We start from the raw sequence: 16,331 nt of genomic DNA, 5'->3' as shown, positions 1-16,331 counted from the left end.
CCGAACTTGGATAAACTTTCTCAAGTGTTACGGACTAGAAGTTGGCGCACGAATGTTGATGGAAATAGCAGAACCTGGTCTCATCTTCACTGCGATCTTCCACCCCGACGTCGTTCCAATTGTTCATCCATGTTAGTTTTGTATCTGGTTCTTGCTTGTTGCCTCGATCACTTCTTAATCCACCTATTCTGTCTAACTAATCACAATTTAACTTTAGACGTAGCAACGAATCTCTCATGAAGATGCTACTTCTAACCAATATTTTCTTATAATTGGTGGCATGTGTATGTTTTTTCAGAGTTAAGCAGTCTGCTCGTTTGTTACTCTGTAATAACTCGGCTATTACTAATGGCACTGAAGTTTACTGGATCGACATCCACAAGTTCCTACACTTTATTGATCGTCTTGAGGCCCTTGTGGGGCGTTTCAATGGTGGAAGGCCACGTGGGATATGTGTGCCACTGCTGCACTCGTTGAACAGGTCCAACTGTGTCGAGAAACTTATGGTACGAGCTGTTTTCTGTTATATATGTTGTTCATAAACTATTGCTTATACACAGTTTTACAGCTGTGATCTTCTTGAAACAGGAACTGCCGAGTTCTATTGTTCCTATACAGATGCCTGACCATGGTCGGGTCAGACTTGCGCTTGGTCACAACATGATGTTTATGTCGACCTACTCAATTCCCCTTGGAGGTGAAAAGATACTTATTCATGGGTGGTCTCAAATAATGAAGGCCCGTCCATCTTGGAGAATAGGACAGAAGATTATGTTCATGCTTTTCCATGGCTCTAAAGCGAATATCCTATTTATTGACCACGTTGCGAGATGAAGCCGCTTTCAGAAGGTTGTGGATGCGCGGGGTGGCGCCTGGGCCTTGTCCTGGGGCTTGGCGGCCTCACCCTTGGTTAACTGTAGGCAAAGTAGCACTGCTCGAGGCGTGCTTTGTACGGTTGAACCTGTATAAGTACTCATACTGCTTTCAGCTTTGGTTGTTAAGTGCCCCTGCTGGTTTCAGTTAAGGTTGTTAAGTACTCCTGCTACTTTTACAGTCTGTCGTGTTTCTTCAGTCCTGTCTTCCTCCAGCCGCCAAAACCAGCGCCGGCGGGGCCGCCTGCTTCCGCCTCCCACGGCTCGCTGCGCCTCAGCGCACGCATCGCCGCCCCACCGTCTCCTAAATCGTTAACGCCGACGTCCTCCGCGCACTTTGGTGCGCTCGGCGTGGCGCCGCCCTCTCGCGTTGTCAACATGGTCAACAAACAATAGGAATGGGCAGAAGTACGTGGAGAGGATGATAGTAGGGGCCCACCACATCAGCCTATGGAAAAATAAAATGCTTCCTCCTAGTGTTTTCCTGACATCTGGGACCCCCGACATTGTGAGCGTATATAGTCAATAGACAAGAGAACAACACAAGATTGGCTGACACCTGGGACGTAGCTACTCGAGCAGTATTTTTTTTGTTTGGTATTGTTGAGACGGAGCAGGGTTTGAAATGGGCTGTGGCCCGTCTAGCCCAGGCTTATATTTTATGTTCACCATGTGACCAGCCCAGCTATTTTTTCATTGTGAAAATGAGCCCAGTTTATTTTTTCTGAAGAATACCCAATCCAGGCCTACTTATTTTTCTACGCCCTGATGGGCTGCAACTCTTTCAAGACGCCTGCAAATCTTGAAAGTAATATGAAATGGGTTGTAAATATAAAAACAGATGACAAATTGGCAATTACTTTATAATTTCTGATTTTTTTCACATTTTCAAATTCCTATTTCACTGGGCATTAACCTAATTTAAATATATCTTCAAAGTACTTTAAATCTGGCTCGACATTTCGGTATTAAAAATAGTTTGGAACCCACAGAAATATGCGAAATTGGCCCTGGCCAACCAAAAAAACGACTGCAATAAATTGCATAAGAAATTGCCATGAGCTATATATGAATTATTAAAAAAAAGAGGGAGTGGTCTGACTTGTGGGCCTGTTTAGTTATCGCGTATGCAAGATTTTTTTAGTTATTATATACGTCAGCAAACGATTCTAGCAGACGTAACCGTTGGATGTCAATCCAACGGCCGTCGTGTTTCTTCAATATCTGATCTTCTTGCTCCAGCCGCCAAAGCAGCGCCGGCGGGACCGCCTACTCCTGCCTCCCGTGGCCGGCTGTGCTGCCGCGCAGGCCTCAGCGCCTCCTACTACTCCCACCGCTGGCCAGGGCATCCCTCTACTCACCCACACCCCCTGTTATTCTGCGGCGACGGCAGCCTCACACCGCAGCCGAACCGGTGAACCCTCGTACTCCTCTCCGCGCGGGCTTCCACTGCCGCGTCTTCCCCAGCTCCGCATCGTCCCCTTCCTAGGCCTCGCCGTCGTCCACCGCCGTGGTGCTCTCGGCGCGGCGTGGTCAATGTGGTCAATGACCAACTTCCATCGAAAGAGTACTGTACGTGGAGAGGCTGACAGCTGGGTCCACGGCAGCCGCAAGGAAGTGCCTCCTTATTAGGCGGAAAATAATTATTCCTCCACCTGACAACAGGGACCCACCGGACGGGCCACCAGTATTTCGTGAAAAAAAATGTTTCCCCCTGACTGCTGGGACCCACAGGACGGGCCACCGTATTTCGTGAAAAAAACGTTCCCCCCGCTGTCTGCTCGGACCCACTGGAAGTGCCTCCTTATTACGCACAAAAAATGAATACCTCCCTGCTAGCTGGGACCCATCTTGGTGGGAGGCTGACTTGTGGGCCTACTAAGTTGACTGGGAGGGAGGCCTTTGTCAACTTTAGTCAATATATGAACGATTCTAGCTCCAGTGACCATACGATGTCCATCCAACGGCCGTAGTGCTTCTTCAACCTCTGGTCTTCTTGCTCCAGCCGCCCAAAGCAGCGCCGGTCGTGCCGCCTGCTCCTGCCGCCCGTGGCCGGCTGTGATGCCGCGGAGGCCTCACCGCCCCCTACTACTCCCACCGCTGGCCAGGCCATCCCTCTACGCACCCACACCCCCTGTTATTCTGCGCCGACGGCAGCCTCACACCGCAGCCGAATGAGTGAACCCTCATACTCCTCTACGCGTCCGCATCCACTGCCGCGTCTTCCCCGGCTCCGCGTCGTCCCCTTCCTAGGCCTCGCCGTCGTCCACCGCCCTGGTGCTCTCGGCGCGGCGTGGTCAACGTGGTCAAGGAATGGCTTCCATCGGACGTGGACTGTACGTGGAGAGGCTGACAGCTGGGTCCACGGCCGCAGCAAGGAAGTGCCTCCTTATTATGCGCAAAATAATTATTCCTCCACCTGACAGCAGGGACCCACCAGACGGGCCACTGTATTTCACGAAAAAAATGTTTCCCCCTGACTGCTGGGACCCACCAGCTACATCTTCGCACGCAAGGAAGTGCGTCCGAAAAAAACGATTCACCCCCCTGACTGCTGGGACCCACCAGCTACATTTTCGCACGCAAGGAAGTGCGCCCGGGCAATAAAAACAAAATGATTCCCCCCCTGACTGCTGGGACCCAGCAGCTACACCTTCGCACGCAAGGAAGTGTGTCCGGGCAAAAAAACGATTCGCCCCCCTGACTGCTGGGACCCACCAGCTACATCTTCGCAGGCAAGGAAGTGCCTGACAGTCGGGACCCACCTGTTCGAAGCATACGTAGCGTTGTCATTCTGGTCACGAACGTGTACGTACATATATACTGGTCGATGTAGAGGCGCGCACATGTCATAGTAGAGGCGCGTACGTGTCGTAGTAGAGGCGCGCACGTAGCATGTACACGTACGTACAGCGGCCAGGGTGCAAGAAAGAAAATACGGCCACGTACGTACATACGGGCAGGGTCTCGAACGCCTACTCGCGCATACGTATGGCCAGGGCTCGTGTACATGGCTGGGTCGGAAAGGAGAAACATCGTTGTCGTCGTGTTCATGGGGAGGCAACAGAATGCGTCGTGTTCATGGGGAGGCAACGGAATGCGTCATGTTCATCGGGAGGCAACGGAACGCGTGGGAGCCAACCGGCTGGGTCGGAACGGAATGTGTGGCCGTGTTCATCGGGAGGGCTTGGATGGAATAGGCGATGGAAACGAGGCCTGGCGTACCGCAAAACGGAGGAAACGACCTTGTGTTCGACCGGCCACATTCGAAACGGGATCCTGTTCATCGGGAGGGGTCTGGCGTACCGCAAAACGGAGGAAACGGACCTCCTACGGTCGAAACGGGGGTCCTGTTTATCAGGAGGGGTGTGGCGTACCGCAAAACGGAGGAAACGGACTTGTGTTGGAGCACTACAGCCGAAACGGGGGTCCTGTTGATCGGGAGGGGTGTGGCGTACTGCAAAACGGGACTCCACGGGATACTGTTCATCTTCACCGTCGACCTCCTCCAGCCTCCACGGGCTACCGTCCACCTCCTCCAGCCTCCACGGGCTCCTGTTCATCTAGCCTCCACCACGCGCTACTCCACCGGCTACTGTTCAACCACCCCTCCACCGTCTACTGTTCATCCAGCCCTCCACACCATGGGGTCCTGTTCAACCACACCTCCACGGGCACCCCTCCACCGTCTACTGTTCATCCAGCCCTCCACACCACGGGGTCCTGTTCAACCACCCCTCCACGGGAACCCCTCCACCGTCTATTGTTCATCCAGCCCTCCACACCACGGGGTCCTGTTCATCCAGAGGCAACGTCACCGCTCACTATTCATCCAACCCCCCCCCCCGCAACGCTCACTGTTCATCCAATTGATCGGCTACAGTTAGCAGCAGTAGCGAAGGAATCGCTCAATCGGGTTTAGTTAACAGCCATCGATCGATCGCTCGGGTTCAGTAACGCGTAGCCTGCAATGCAATCGCTCGGGTTCAGTTAGAGCCCAACGCCTTGCTCGGGTTCAGTTAGAGCCAACGCCTCGCACACACGCGCGTATGTGTACGAGAGAAACGCGCATCGCTCGGCCCCCGACCTCCCACCGTAACCGGGAACTCCCCGAAATTTTCCTCGCCCTCGGTACTACCACGTTTTTTTCCGTCATGGACGGCCCAAAGAATGTCATGCAGCTGCGTCACCGGCCCGCCCAGGACGAAAAGCCCATTTTCTGTCATGATTTTTTGTCATAGAAGTAGGAGCCCACCACATCTATGATGATACCGGGTTTTGTCACAATTATCATCATAGAAGTGTCATATGTATGATAGAAAAAAATTTCGTTCGGCCCAAAATGTCACGGATGTGTCTTTTTTTGTAGTGCGTGACTGCGCCCATGGTGGTGAAGGAGTTCATCCAGCGCCGTGTTGCCCCGCTTCACCGCCATTCTCGACTAATGTGGACTTTGTCCGGCAGCAAGGACCGCATGAGGCTTCACGAGTCCGGGCTTCCTCTTGAGGCGCAACAAACTATGCTCGAGATCCTGACGGGCGACCCCTCGCCAGCAGACATGCCAGAGGAGGGTTGCCTCATGTACTGCTGCTTGAACAAGGCGGATTTCGCGAGGCAGATGCCCCCTTTCGACGAATGGGGACTACACTCGGCCGGTCTTGAAGGGCCTCGCGAGAACCCGGTCTCCGTGGCTCCCTTCCCGCCACCGGCCCGGCAACGTCCCCGAAAGTGGGCGCAGGGGGGCGACCATCGCCGGCCGCCGGCGACGCGGCTGCCGAAGGATCGGCGCCGCTCGGGACTCCCGGAGGGCCGACCCATGGCTCACTGGAGAGTCGTCCTGATGAAGCGGCCGGAGGGGCGTCGCAGCCCGATGCTCTTGAGGCCATAGCCCCCGAGGCCCCGGCGGGTCGCCGCGAGGCGGAGGCCAAGGTCTCCATGCAGTATGGCATCCCTGAGGTCACCTCCTCAGGAGCTTCCCCAGCTGAGCCCGGAGCTGGCGACTGTACCCCGGGCTTCTGCCGGCTCCGGCTGAACTTTGACGCGCACCGGAAGAGGAAAGGGTCTCCAAGCTATAGCGGTGATACCTTCCGGCCATTGAAACAGAGGAAATACATCACCGTCAACGAGTGAGTACCTTATCTTTGTAGTTTTTCGAGCGCTGCTACCCCTCCTGACTGTGGCTCCCCAGGGTCTCTTCTGCTAAGGTGGCGAAATCTCGCGAGAAGCAACCTCCTCCTGCCTCAAGTCCCCTGCTGGCCTTGAGCGCCTCAAGCCAGCCTATCGCGCATGGCGCGAGGCCAGCCGGAGAGGCAAGTGCGCCAGCCTGGTGCCTCGAGCCCGCGTTCTTGCCATCTCTCCTTCGTGGCCTTGCTTGGGGCGCGGCAGGCGTGGCAAGGGCTCCTCCTTTGGTTGTCGACCGCGATTGGGTGGCCTCAGCCCTGTCCTCTTCTTCAGGTGACGAGCCGCTCCCCCCGGGGGCTCTTGACAGGGCCCGAGGGGCGCCCGGCAAGGCACTGCTACCTCTTGAGAACTACGTTGGTTTTCCCTTGAAGAGGAAAGGGTGAGGCAGCAAAGTAGCGTAAGTATTTCCCTCAGTTTTTGAGAACCAAGGTATCAATCCAGTAGGAGGCTACGCGCGAGTCCCTCGCACCTACACAAACAAATAAATCCTCGCAACCAACGCGATAAGGGGTTGTCAATCTCTTCACGGTCACTTACGAGAGTAAGATCTGATAGATATGATAGGATGATATTTTTGGTATTTTTATGATAAAGATGCAAAGTAAAATAAAAGCAACAGAAATAACTAAGTGTTGGAAGATTAATATGATGGAAAATAGACCCGGGGCCATAGGTTTCACTAGTGCCTTCTCTCAAGAGCATAAGTATTTTACAGTGCGTGAACAAATTACTATTGAGCAATTGACAGAATTGAGCATAGTTATGAGAATATCTAGGTATGATCATGTATATAGGCATCACGTCCGAGACAAGTAGACCGACTCCTGCCTGCATCTACTACTATTACTCCACACATCGACCGCTATCCAGCATGCATCTAGAGTATTAAGTTCATAAGAACAGAGTAACGCCTTAAGCAAGATGACATGAGTAGAGGGATAAATTCATGCAATATGATAAAAACCCCATCTTGTTATCCTCGATGGCAACAATACAATATGTGCCTTGCTGCCTCTACTGTCACTGGGAAAGGACACCGCAAGATTGAACCCAAAGCTAAGCACTTCTCCCATTGCAAGAAAGATCAATCTAGTAGGCCAAACCAAACTGATAATTCGAAGAGACTTGCAAAGATAACCAATCATACATAAAAGAATTCAGAGAAGATTCAAATATTGTTCATAGATAAACTTGATCATAAACCAACAATTCATCGGTCTCAACAAACACACCGCAAAAGAAGATTACATCGAATAGATCTCCACAAGAGAGGGGGAGAACATTGTACTGAGATCCAAAAAGAGAGAAGAAGCCATCTAGCTAATAACTATGGACCCGAAGGTCTGAGGTAAACTACTCACGCTTCATCGGAGAGGCTATGGTGTTGATGTAGAAGCCCTCCGTGATGGATGCCCCCTCCGACGGAGCTCCGGAACTGGCCCCATGATGGGATCTCGTGGGTACAGAAGGTTGCGGCGGTGGAATTAGGTTTCTGGCTCCGTATTTGATCGTTTGGGGGTACGTAGGTATATATAGGAGGAAGGAGTACGTCGGTGGAGCAACGTGGGGCCCACAAGGGTGGAGGGCGCGCCCAGGGGGTAGGCGCGCCCCCCTACCTCGTGGCTTCCTGCTTTGTTTCTTGACGTAGGGTCCAAGTCCTCTGGATCATGTTCATTTCGAAAATCACGTTCCCGAAGGTTTTATTCCGTTTGGACTCCATTTGATATTCTTTTTCTGCGAAGCTCTGGAATAGGCAAAAAAACAGCAATTCTGGGCTGGGCCTCCGGTTAAAAGGTTAGTCCCAAAAATAATATAAAAGTGAATAATAAAGCCCAATAATGTCCAAAACAGAAGATAATATAGCATGGAGCAATCAAAAATTATAGATACGTTGGAGACGTATCAAGCATCCCCAAGCTTAATTCCTGCTCGTCCTCGAGTAGGTAAATGATAAAAACAGAATTTTTGATGCGGAGTGCTACTTGGCATTATTTCAATGTAATTCTTCTTAATTGTGGTATGAATATTCAGATCCGAAAGATTCAAGATAAAAGTTCATATTGACATAAAAATAATAATACTTCAAGCATACTAACTAAGAAATTATGTCCTCTCAAAATAACATGGCCAAAGAAAGTTCATCCCTACAAAATCATATAGTTTAGTCATGCTCCATTTTCGTCACACAAGAATGTTCTCATCATGCACAACCCCGATGACAAGCCAAGCAATTGTTTCATACTTTAGTAATCTCAAACCTTTTCAACTTTCACGCAATACATGAGCGTGAGCCATGGACATAGCACTATGGGTGGAATAGAATATGATGATGGGGGTTATGTGGAGAAGACAAAAAAGGAGAAAGTCTCACATCAGTGAGGCTAATCAATGAGCTATGGAGATGCCCATCGATTGATGTTAATGCAAGGACTAGGGATTGCCATGCAACGGATGCACTAGAGCTATAAATATATGAAAGCTCAACAAAAGAAGCTAAGTGGGTGTGCATCCAACTTGATTGCTCACGAAGACCTAGGGCACTTGAGGAGGCCCATTGTTGGAATATACAAGCCAAGTTCTATAATGAAAAGTTCCCACTAGTATATGAAAGTGACAAAACAAGAGACTCTCTATCATGAAGATTATGGTGATACTTTGAAGCACAAGTGTGGTAAAAGGGTAGTAACATTGTCCCTTCTCTCTTTTTTTTGGGCCTTCTCTTTTTATGGCCTTTTTTTATTCCTCACTTGGGACAATGCTCTAGAAAATGATGATCATCACACTTCTATTTATTTACAACTCAATGATTACAACTCGATACTAGAACAAAGTATGACTCTATATGAATGCCTCCGGCGGTGTACTGGGATATGCAATGAACCAAGAGTGACATGTATGAAAGAATTATGAACGGTGGCTTTGCCACAAATACAATGTCAACTACATGATCATGCAAAGCAATATGACAATGATGAATGTGTCATGATAAACGGAATGGTGGAAAGTTGCATGGCAATATATCTCGGAATGGCTATGGAAATGCCATAATAGGTAGGTATGGTGGCTGTTTTGAGGAAGATATAAGGAGGTTTATGTGTGAAAGAGCGTATCATATCACGGGGTTTGGATGCACCGGCGAAGTTTGCACCAACTCTCAATGTGAGAAAGGGCAATGCACGGTACCGAAGAGGCTAGCAATGATGGAAAGGTGAGGGTGCGTATAATCCATGGACTCAACATTAGTCATAAAGAACTCACATACTTATTGCAAAAATCTACAAGTCATCAAAAACCAAGCACTACGCGCATGCTCCTAGGGGGATAGATTGGTATGAAAAGACCATCGCTCGTCCCCGACCGCCACTCATAAGGAGGACAATCAAAGAACACCTCATGTTTCAAATTTGTTACATAATGTTTACCATACGTGCATGCTACGGTACTTGCAAACTTCAACACAAGTATTTCTCAAATTCACAACTACTCAACTAGCACAACTTTGATATCATTACCTCCATGTCTCAAAACAATCATCAAGCATCAAACTTCTCTTAGTATTCAACACACTCATAAGAAAGTTTTTACTATTCTTGAATACCTAGCATATTAGGATTTTTTTAAGAAAATTACCATGCTATTTAAGACTCTAAAAATAATCTAAGTGAAGCATGAGAGATCAATAGTTTCTATAAAACAAATCCACCACCGTGCTCTAAAAGATATAAGTGAAGTACTAGAGCAAAAACTATATATCTCAAAAGATATAAGTGAAGCACATAGAGTATTCTAATAATTTCCGAATCATGTGTGTCTCTCTCAAAAGGTGTGTACAGCAAGGATGATTGTGGTAAACTAAAAAGCAAAGACTCAAATCATACAAGACACTCCAAGCAAAACACATACCATGCGGTGAATAATAATATAGCTCCAAGTAAAGTTACCGATGGAAGTAGACGAAAGAGGGGATGCCTTCCGGGGCATCCCCAAGCTTTGGCTTTTTGGTGTCCTTAGATTATCTTGGGGGTGCCATGGGCATCCCCAAGCTTAGGCTCTTGCCACTCCTTGTTCCATAATCCATCAAGTCTTTCACCCAAAACTTGAAAACTTCACAACACAAAACTCAGCAGAAAATCTCGTGAGCTCCATTAGCGAAAGAAAACAAAAGACCACTTCAAGGTACTGTAATGAACTCATTCTTTATTTATATTGGTGTTAAAACTACTGTATTACAACTTCTCTATGGTTTATAAACTATTTTACTAGCCATAGATTCATCAAAAATAAGCAAACAACACACGAAAAACAGAATCTGTCAAAAACAGAACAGTCTGTAGTAATCTGTAACTAACGCAAACTTCTGCAACTCCAAAAAATCAGCCACAATAGGAAGACCTAGAAAATTTGTTTATTGACCAGCAGCAATTGGAATCAATATTTTATCACGTTTTGGTGATTTTTAACAATTGTTTTCGTGAACAGAAAGTTTCTGGAAATTACAGCAAGCTCAAATAACTATCATCCAAGAAGATCCTATAGGTTTAACTTGGCACAAACACTAATTAAAACATAAAAACACATCTAACCAGAGGCTAGATCAAATATTTATTCCTAAACATAATCAAAAAGCCAAAACCTAAAAATAAAATTGGGTTGCCTCCCAACAAGCGCTATTGTTTAACGCCCGTAGCTAGGCATAAAAGCAAGGATAGATCTAGGTGTTGCCATCTTTAGTAGGCAATCCGTAAGTGGCTCTTATAATAAATTCATATGGTAATTTTATTTTCTTCCTAGGGAAGTGTTCCATGCCTTTCTTTAATGGAAATTGGAATCTAATATTCCCTTCCTTCATATCAATAATTGCACCAATCATTCTAAGGAAAGGTCTACCAAGAATAATAGGACATGAAGGGTTGCAATCTATATCAAGAACGATAAAATCTACGGGCACATAGTTCCTATTTGCAACAATAAGAACATCATTAATTCTGCCCATAGGTTTCTTAATAGTGGAATCCGCAAGGTGCAAGTTTAAAGAGCAATCATCAAAATCACGGAAACCTAGCAAATCACACAAAGTTTTTGGAATCGTGGAAACACTAGCGCCCAAATCACACAAAGCATAGCATTCATGATCTTTAATCTTAATTTTAATGGTAGGTTCCCACTCATCATAAATTTTTCTAGGGATAGAAACTTCCAACTCAAGCTTTTCTTCATAAGATTGCATCAAGGTATCAACGATATGTTTGGTAAAAGCTTTATTTTGACTATAAGCATGAGGAGAATTTAGCACGGATTGCAACAAGGAAATACAATCTATCAAAGAGAAATTATCATAATTAAATTCCTTGAAATCCAAATTCGTGTTTTTATTAATATCTAGGGTTTTGATCTCTTCAATCCCACTTTTATCAATTTTAGCATCAGGATCTAAAAACTCCGAATTTTTGGAACGCCTTCTAGGTAAAGGTGGATCATATTCAGTCCCATCATTATCAAGATTCATATTGCAAAACAAACATTTAATAGGGGACACATCAATAACTTTTAGATCTTCATCTTTGTTTTCATAGAAATTTGAAGAACATGCTTTCATAAAGCAATCTTTCTTAGCACGCATCCTAGCGGTTCTTTCTTTGCACTCATCAATGGAAATTATCATGGCTTTGAGAGACTCATTGATATCATGCTTAGGAGGAATAGATCTAAGTTTCAAAGAATCAACATCAAGAGAAATTCTATCAACGTTCCTAGCCAATTCATCAACTTTAAGCAATTTTTCTTCAAGCAAAGCATTGAAATTATTTTGCAAATTAATAAATTCCTTAACACTAGTCTCAAATTCAGAGGGCATCTTATTAAAGTTTCCATAAGAATTGTTGTAGGAATTACCATAATTATTAGAGGAATTACTAGGATAAGGCCTAGGATTAAAGTTCCCTCTATACGCATTGTTACCAAAATTATTCCTACCAACAAAATTCACATCCATAGATTCATTATTATTCTCAATCAAAGTAGACAAAGGCATATCATTAGGATCAGAAGAAACACTCTTAGTAGCAAATAATTTCATAAGTTCATCCATCTTTCCACTCAAAACATTAATTTCTGCTATCGCATGCACTTTTTTATTAGTAGATCTTTCAGTGTGCCATTGAGAATAATTAACCATAATATTATCTAGGAGTTTAGTAGCTTCTCCTAAAGTGATTTACATAAAAGTGCCTCCCGCGGCCGAATCTAAAAGATTTCTAGAAGAAAAATTCAATTCGGCATAAATTTTTTGTATAATCATCCACAAATTCAAACCATGAGTGGGGCAATTACGTATCATTAATTTCATCCTCTCCCAAGCTTGTGCAACATGTTCATGATCAAGTTGCTTAAAATTCATAATATCGTTTCTAAGAGAGATAATCTTAGCGGGAGGAAAATACTTAGAGATAAAAGCATCTTTGCACTTATTCCAAGAATCAATACTATTTTTAGGCAAAGACGAAAACCAAGCTTTAGCACGATCTCTAAGCGAAACAGGAAATAGCTTCAATTTAACAATATCATTGTTAACATCTTTCTTCTTTTGCATATCACACAAATCAACGAAGCTATTTAGATGAGTAGCGGCATCTTCACTAGGAAGGCCGGCGAATTGATCTTTCATAACAAGATTCAGCAAAGCAGCATTGATTTCACAAGATTCAATATCGGTAAGAGGAGCAATCAGAGTGATAAGGAAATCATTATTGTTGGTATTGGTAAAGTCACATAATTTGGTATTATCTTGAGCCATCGTGACAAAACAAGCAATCCAACACACGAGCAAACAAAAAGCAAGCGAAAAAGAGGCGAACGAAAAAGAGAGGGTGAATAAAACGGCAAGGGTGAAGTGGGGGAGAGGAAAACGAGAGGCAAATGGCAAATAATATAATGCGGGAGATAAGGGTTTATGATGGGTACTTGGTATTTTGACTTTTGCGTAGACCTCCGCGGCAACGGCGCCAGAAATCCTTCTTGCTACCTCTTGAGCACTGCGTTGGTTTTTCCTAGAAGAGGAAAGGGTGATGCAGCAAAGTAGCGTAAGTATTTCCCTCAGTTTTTGAGAACCAAGGTATCAATCCAGTAGGAGGCTACGCGCGAGTCCCTCGCACCTACACAAACAAATAAATCCTCGCAACCAATGCGATAAGGGGTTGTCAATCCCTTCACGGTCACTAGCGAGAGTAAGATCTGATAGATATGATAGGATAATATTTTTGGTATTTTTATGATAAAGATGCAAAGTAAAATAAAAGCAACGGAAATAACTAAGTGTTGGAAGATTAATATGACGGAAAATAGACCCGGGGGCCATAGGTTTCACTAGTGGCTTCTCTCAAGAGCATAAGTAATTTACGGTGGGTGAACAAATTACTGTTGAGCAATTGACAGAATTGAGCATAGTTATGAGAATATCTAGGTATGATCATGTATATAGGCATCACGTCCGAGACAAGTAGACCGACTCCTGCCTACATCTACTACTATTACTCCACACATCGACCGCTATCCAGCATGCATCTAGAGTATTAAGTTCATAAGAACAGAGTAACGCCTTAAGCAAGATGACATGATGTAGAGGGATAAATTCATGCAATATGATAAAAAAAACCATCTTGTTATCCTCGATGGCAATAATACAATACGTGCCTTGCTGCCCCTACTGTCACTGGGAAAGGACACCGCAAGATTGAACCCAAAGCTAAGCACTTCTCCCATTGCAAGAAAGATCAATCTAGTAGGCCAAACCAAACTGATAATTCGAAGAGACTTGCAAAGATAACCAATCATACATAAAAGAATTCAGAGAAGATTCAAATATTGTTCATAGATAAACTTGATCATAAATCCACAATTCATCGGTCTCAACAAACACACCGCAAAAGAAGATTACATCGAATAGATCTCCACAAGAGAGGGGGAGAACATTGTATTGAGATCCAAAACGAGAGAAGAAGCCATCTAGCTAATAACTATGGACCCGAAGGTTTGAGGTAAACTACTCACACTTCATTGGAGAGGCTATGGTGTTGATGTAGAAGCCCTCCGTGATGGATGCCCCCTCCGGCGGAGCTCCGGAACAGGCCCCAAGATGGGATCTCGTGGGTACAGAAGGTTGCGGCAGTGGAATTAGGTTTTTGGCTCCGTATCTGATCATTTGGGGGTACGTAGGTATATATAGGAGGAAGGAGTACGTCGGTGGAGCAACATGGGGCCCATGAGGGTGGAGGGCACGCCCTGGGGGTAGGCGCGCCCCCCTACCTCGTGGCTTCCTGCTTTGTTTCTTGACATAGGGTCCAAGTCCTCTGGATCATGTTCGTTCCGAAAATCACGTTCCCGAAGGTTTCATTCCGTTTGGACTCTGTTTGATATTCTTTTTCTGCGAAACTCTGAAATAGGCAAAAAACAGCAATTCTGGGCTGGGCCTCCTGTTAATAGGTTAGTCCCAAAAATAATATAAAAGTGAATAATAAAGCCCAATAATGTCCAAAACAGAAGATAATATAGCATGGAGCAATCAAAAATTATAGATACGTTGGAGACGTATCAGGCACTAGCCCCCAGCCCCCTGCTGGGAGGAGGCGAGCCCCCTCGGACCTCTTCAACAACTTCCGGCACGAGGGACGGGCTTGGTCATGCATTGGGGCTCGCGCGCAAGCAGGGTGCTGTCCGCCATGAGCTCTTCCAGGAGGCGATGAGTGCGTTGAGCCGGCTTGGGGGAGAACTCGCAGACATCGACGCCCGTCTTGAAGTTGAGGGTCTGCGGCTGGTGGACGAATGGCATCAACTGAAGGTGGCCATCAACCTCGGGCGCCTCCAGTGCGAGCACGCCAACGCGAAGGCCGAGGCCTCCCTCGCAACCTTGTGCGAGGCCAGCGCCCGGGCCTTGGAGGAGGCCAGGGAGGCTGACCTCCGTCGCGAGGCTGCCAAGAAGCACAGGCAGGAGCTCCTGGCCCTGAATGCCTCCCTGGAGCAGCAAGTGGAGGCGCGCAGGGCTGCCTTAGCGTCGACGAAGGGGGAGCCATCTGATGAGGAGGAGATCTTGAGGCGCGAGGAAGCGCTGATGCTGGAGGCTACGGAGTGCAGCCTCGAGCTTGAGCGGTTGTTGACGAGGGAGTGCCAGGTCGCCGAAGCGGAAGATGCTGCCAGTGCGCGCGAGGCCAGGAACAGGAGGAAGTTGACCGCAGAGTGGCTAAGGCTCGTGCTAATCTTGCTAACAGGTATCATCTGAAGCTGAAGCTCGTGGAGGCCGAATCTGAGGGTAGGACTGCCGCCCTCAGGTTAGGGTTGGCCGAGGCAGAGCAGCGCAAGAAGGCCGCAGCAGCTACCTTGATCTCCGTGCAGGCCAAGCTGGCCTCCGCCGTGCTGAGCTGCTCCCGCTTCAGCAGCGGGTTACCAGCGCCGAGTCCTTCGCGCAGCAGAGCAGGGAAGAGGCGCTTCGCAGGCAGACGCTACTGCGCGAGCATGTTCCCATGCTTCGGGACCTCAGGATGAGGGCCAATCAGGCGCTAGGTACCATCTGTGACGAGCACGCCCCTCACCCCCACGGCGAGGACTACGCCAGCCATCTTCGCTTACCGACGTCGTGACGCTCCTGGAGAGCCGGGCTGAGAGGGCTCACAGGCTTGTGGACGAAAAGTGCCGAGGCCTCCTCGGGCGCGCATTATCCCGCGTCTTCAGCCATCTCCTGAACACAAATCCTGACTTTAACTTTGACGCCGCCATTGCCCCAGTGCCCGAGGTCATCCGGGACAACCTAGCACGCTGGGTGGACGACAATGTGGATGCTCTGGTTAGGGCCTTTGCTTCTGATGACGACGCGGTGGTGGTCTTGGCGGATGAGGGCGGCGTGGTTGAAGACGGTGAACATAGCGCCACCGCCAGCGCCAGTAGCCTGTCCAAGAGCGATTCGGGAGACGCGGCGAGCGACATGTCCAAACTGAGCCCGCGCTCCTTTATTTTGAACCTGCACGCAAAATCTTGGGCACGGCCCCTCACAATGTAAGAGCATTTTGGGGAGGGGGAGCCCCTCATGTAAACAGACTACCATTTTACTCCTTAGGCTAGGCTTAAAGCGCGCTCTTGTGTGCTTACGAGCCCCTTGCGGGCTTGCTGCCGTAACTTCCTTTGGTCCAGTCGGGCTTCAAACTGATTTGGCAGCTGCGGATGTGCATTTCTCCTGAGGGGAGTGCCTTGCGGGCTCGCGAGGTTTTGGTTTCCTGAGGGGTCCGCTAGTCC

The sequence above is a fragment of the Aegilops tauschii genome, chromosome 4, assembly GCF_002575655.3.
Source record: "Aegilops tauschii subsp. strangulata cultivar AL8/78 chromosome 4, Aet v6.0, whole genome shotgun sequence".
In the NCBI taxonomy this organism is placed as follows: Eukaryota; Viridiplantae; Streptophyta; class Magnoliopsida; order Poales; family Poaceae; genus Aegilops; species Aegilops tauschii.
Note: the sequence above shows the minus strand (reverse complement) of the source record.